The 5,195-nt window shown below is 37.4% G+C and overlaps 2 pseudogenes; both read left to right on the top strand.

Annotated features, from left to right (window-relative positions):
* Positions 1-833: 833 nt before the first annotated feature.
* On the top strand, positions 834-2,601 carry LOC143647719 (plasma membrane calcium-transporting ATPase 1-like; annotated as a pseudogene).
* A 4-nt stretch (positions 2,602-2,605) lies between these two features.
* LOC143647718 (plasma membrane calcium-transporting ATPase 1 pseudogene) lies at positions 2,606-3,799 on the top strand (annotated as a pseudogene).
* The last annotated feature ends 1,396 nt before the right edge of the window (positions 3,800-5,195 follow it).

The raw sequence follows: 5,195 nt of genomic DNA, 5'->3' as shown, positions 1-5,195 counted from the left end.
GTTTGGCCATTTTTATTAAAAAGTACAACGACTATATAATTCATACATTTCATTCCGAGGTATTCAATTAGGGAATGAAAACAAATGCTCATGCAAAGACTTCTATGATAGTTTGCAGCAGCTTTATTCCTAATAACACACACATGCAAGAGCGCAAAGGTCCTCAGGCTTATGTACAAACAGTTGTGGTACAATCATACAGCTGAATACTACTCAACAATAAAAAGAAAGGAGTAAGTACTCAGACCCCTCACTGCGGCCACTCTTTCTCCGCCACGCGGTAAATTCTAATCACCAGGCGCGCGCTCGCCAATCGGGGGCGCGTTTGCTGCGACCTCCGGTTAAACGCTGCCTCTGAGCAGCCCTGCTCTGCTTCCAGCCGCGCTTTCCTTGCCCACCCGCACCCGCGCGCGCCCGCCCTCCGGTCCTCAGGCTCCCCGTGGGCCGTGTCACGGGACCACGTCCAGCCAAGGTTGCTGCGGGAAAGGCGGAAACTTTGGCTGCAGCAGTGGCGGCGGCTGTGGCTGTGGGAGCAGCTGCACCGCCAGCGTGGAGCAAGGGGACATGCGGGTGTGGAGGGAAGAGAGCTCCGGTGCAGAACAGATATGTTCATCTCGTGACTGATAGGAAGAAACTAGTCATGGACTAAAGGTCAAGGGATTTCCCTAGGAAGTCTTGCTGCAGATGCTGCTTTATAAAGTCATACAATGAGCGTTTGGTTTAAGGAAGATTTTTATACTTAAAAGATTTTCATCTTGGAAGTATATGAAGTGAAAATTAGGTTCTTTTGGGAAACAGTTTCCTTCTCATATGTTATTCTTATAATACGCGATATGGCAAAAACAAACAAAAAAACAGTTGTATATGCTGGTATGAACCACTCTTTGAAAGAAGCTAATCATGATGGAAACTTTGGAATTACACTCCCGGAGCTTGGGGGTCTTATGGCGCTTAGATCCACAGGTGCATAACATAAAATACAGAAAAGCTATGGACACGTCTGTGGGATTTGCTCCAAGTTGAAAACATCTGCCAAGGCTTGAGTGGAATCCCTGTAGTTATAGACAAAAGAAAAACTGTTTGGAAAGAATTTTATACCTCCTAAGATGCCAAAAAATTTTCTTCCGTTAGTATGCAAACATTACAAGATAGAACTTTATATTAGAAATTGCAGCCATAGTATAATTGGGCCTTTCTTTTCATCAACCTCCAGAAGGGAGTATTGCATTCTGAAAAGAAGTTCTGTTGGGGAGGAAAAGGTGAAGGTGAAACTGATTGGATTAAAGGAACTGTAGAGCTGCAATCCTTTTGTCAGTAGTGTGTACGGAACCAGCAACACAAAAGCAGTTTAGAGGTTTGCAGAATCAAATTGAACAAGGACAGAAGTTCACAGGCATCAGGAGTGGTTATGTCATTTAGATACCTGTAGCTGTCATTACTGCTGGGGGTATCACTCTAGTGAAATATGGTGATCTTCTGCCAGCTGATGGCATTTTATTCAAGGCAATGATCTTAAAATTGATGGAAGTTCATTGACTGGGGAGTCTGATCGTGTTAAGAAGTCTTTAGATGAGAGTCCTTCACTTCTTTCAGGTACTCATGTAATGGAAAGTGCTGAAAGAATGGTGGTTACTGCTATACATGTAAATTCTCAAACTGGAGCTATCTTCACCTTACTTGACACTGAATGTGAAGAGGAAGAGAAGAAAGATGAGAAGAAAAAGGAAAAGACAAATAAGAAACAAGATGAGCTATTGAGAATCACACAAGCAAAAGCCCAGGATGGTCCAGCGTTGAAAATGCAGACATTGAAGAGTGAAGAAGATAGAGAAGGTGATGAAAAAGATAAAAAGAAGTAAATTTGCCAAAAAAGGAAAAAATTGTTTTAAAAGGGAAATGTACAGAACTGGCTGTTCAGATTAGCAAAGCAGGTCTATTGATGCCTGCCATCACAGTAATCATACTAGTATTATATTTTGTAATTGATATGTTCTGGGTTCAAAAGAGACCATGGCTGGCTGAGTGCACACTGATTTACATACAGTATTTTAAGAAATTCTTCGTTATTGGAGTTACAGTTTTAGTGGTAGCACTGCCAGAAGGTCTTCCACTTACAGTCACTATCTCACTGTTTTATTCAGTTGAGAAAGTAGTGAAAGATAATAACTTAGGAAGAACTTGGGATGCTTATGGAACCATGGGAAATGCTACAACCAATTGATCAGATAAAACAGAAACATTGACGATGAACAGAATGACTGTTGTTCATGCTTACATAAATGAAAAACAGTATAAAAATATTCCTGAGCCAGAAACTGTTTTACCAAATATTTTGTCCTATCTTATAATAGGAATTTCTGTGAATTATGCTTATATTAAAAAATATTACCGCCAGAGAAACAGGATGGATTACCTAATCATGTTGGTAATAAAACTCAATATGCTTTGTAAGAGCTTCTCTTAGATTTAAAATGGAATTATTAGGATGTTAGAAATGAAGTACCAGAAGAAGCCCTATATAAAGTCTACACCTTCAATTCTGTTGGGAAGTCCATGAGTACTGTCCCGGAAAATTGAGATGGAAGTCATTGAATATTCAGCATATGTTGGATTTGCAGTGGCTATTGCTGGAACTGATGCAGCTTAAGAAAAATCAGGTATTATTCACACTTTACAAGCGTTGTTAAAGCAGTTATATGGGGATGAAATGTCTATGACAGCATCTCAAAAATTCCTTCAGTTCCAGCTTACTGTTTACATAGTAGCAGTGATTGTTGCATTCACAGACACCTGTATCGGTTAAGATTCACCACTTACACAGATGTCATAGACAGACCTCATAATGGATACACTCACTTCTCTGGCTTTGACAACCGAACCATCCACTGTGTCTCTCTTGCTGCTGATACCTTATAGTAGAAATAAGCCTCTCATCTCACTCACAATGATGAAGAATAGTTTGGGTCATGCATTCTATCAACTTGTGATAGGTTTTACACTCTTATTTGCTAGAGAAAAGTTTTTTGATATTGTTAGTGGAAGAAATGCTCCTTTGCATGCTCCTTCAGAACATTTTACTATTGTATTAAATACTTTTGTGCTGATGCAACTTTTCAATGAAATAAGTACCCAGAAAATTCATGGTGATAAAAGTGTGTTTGAAGGATATTTAATAATGCCATCTTTTGCACAATTGTTTTATGTACTTCTGTGGAACATAATAATTGTGCAATTTGGTGGATAATCTTTTAGTTGTTCAGAACTTTCAATAGAACAGTGGTTATGGTCAGTATGCCTAGGAATAGGAACATTACTATGGGGCCAGCTTATTTCAACAATTCCTTAAAGAAGCTGGTCATGAAACACAAAAGGAAGAAATACCCAAGAAGGAATTAGCAGAGGATGTTGAAGAGATTGATCACACCACAAGGGAGTTGCAGCGTGGCCAGATCTTGTGATTTTGAGGTCTGAACAGAATCCAAATGCAGAGTTGAGTGGTGAATGCAGTTTATACTTCTTTAAGTGAAAGCCTAGAAAAACTGGAATCAAGAAGTTTGATTCACAATTGTATGACACATCCTGAGTTTAGATAGAGGTTTCAGAGCCTCATATCCCCCTCATTGATGACACTAATGCTGAAGATGATGCTTGTACAAAATGTAACTCCAGTCCTCCACCCTCTCCCAACAAAAATAACAATTCTATCCACAGTGGAATTCACCTTACAGTGGAAATGAACAAGTCTGCTACCTCTTCATCCCTAGAAATCCTGCTACGTAGTTTGGAAACATCACTCTAATTGTAAACTAAATGTTAAAACTCTAGCTGCATCATAAAGAAACAAATTAAAGCTGTTTTTTTCCCCCCCACATATTGTGATGGACAAGATAGTCTTCTTGTTTGTGGAGTTCAACAGAAGACACACTTGTACAAATGTAGACCTTTTTTTTTTTTTATGAGCAAAGCTTTCTGCCAGAATGAGGGTGGTATTTTGGGGGGTGGGGGTGGGGTTGGAGAAATGAACTGACAGATAAATAGTAGCTTAGCACACGTGACCTGTGGATCATCAGTAGTACTTAAGAATAGTCCTGAAAAATATATTAGTGATTTAGTTTGTCTCAGTCCTTCCGGAGTAAAGCTGAGCGAGACAAAAGAGTCCTGAATCACTGAATTGATAACTTTAATTTCTGATGTGAGCTGTTAGTAATTTGGATTATTTATGTTTATAAATGGTATAGATCAGTTTACAAGGTTTGTAGATACTTTTTTTGTTCCTGCTCATAGATGGGAAGCTTCATTATAACTGACGCAGATAAAAATTAGTCCTTCAAATACTACTGTATTTTCAGTAAAAAAAGGGTATTTCTGTTGAAACTGTATTAAGTTTGTGCCTACAGTTTACCTTGTTAAATATTGTAGATAAATTGTTCATACTGATAGCCAAATAGATAACCCCAAAGCTTTGTTTAAATTAAAAATAAAAGAAAATGAAAATACATGAGCAGTGGTGTACTAATGAAGTTAGGGCATCTGTTCTAATTAGTTTCTTAAATACATTTCCTACTTAATGGTTTCAAAACAACTGTTTATTTTTTAAAAATTTTGAGAAACTTACTAATAAGCTTTTGTTCAGAATTTAGTAGAGTGTTTAATGTGGGGCATCAATTACATAACGAAAGATGCTTGAAATGCTTTTGTTATTTCAAGCAAATCAAATTAAATCAAACTATCAAGCTGCAAGAGAACCTAACTCTTGTATGTTTTTGCCTAAACATATTAGTTCTTTGATATCTTGGTGAACTGTGAATGAACTGTGTTGATTTTTCTAATAAATCCTGAGAAACCGTCATCCAACATGAGGGCTGTTGGCATTTTGAAAAAGGTTAATAAGTAGAAGCATACATGTTTTCCTTTTGTTTTTAAAACTTGTTTGTAAATATAAATAAATATGCCCTTTTATTAAATAAATACACAGTAGTGTTTTTTTGAAGAAATGAACTATTGATCCATGCAACAAAATGGAATATTTTTAGAAACATTATGATAAGTAAAATTTATCAGAGAAAAGGAGTTTAAACTGCTTGCTTCCATTTATATGGAATGGATTTTTATAAGAAAAAAACTTCAGCAGAAAAGGAAAGTCTTCAAGGCAGTTGCTGTGACAAGATCATCATAATGAAAGTAGAGATCTGAGA

The sequence above is a fragment of the Tamandua tetradactyla genome, chromosome 10 (genome assembly GCF_023851605.1).
Source record: "Tamandua tetradactyla isolate mTamTet1 chromosome 10, mTamTet1.pri, whole genome shotgun sequence".
Lineage (NCBI taxonomy): Eukaryota > Metazoa > Chordata > Mammalia > Pilosa > Myrmecophagidae > Tamandua > Tamandua tetradactyla.
Note: the sequence above shows the minus strand (reverse complement) of the source record. Positions and strands in the feature narration are given on the sequence as shown.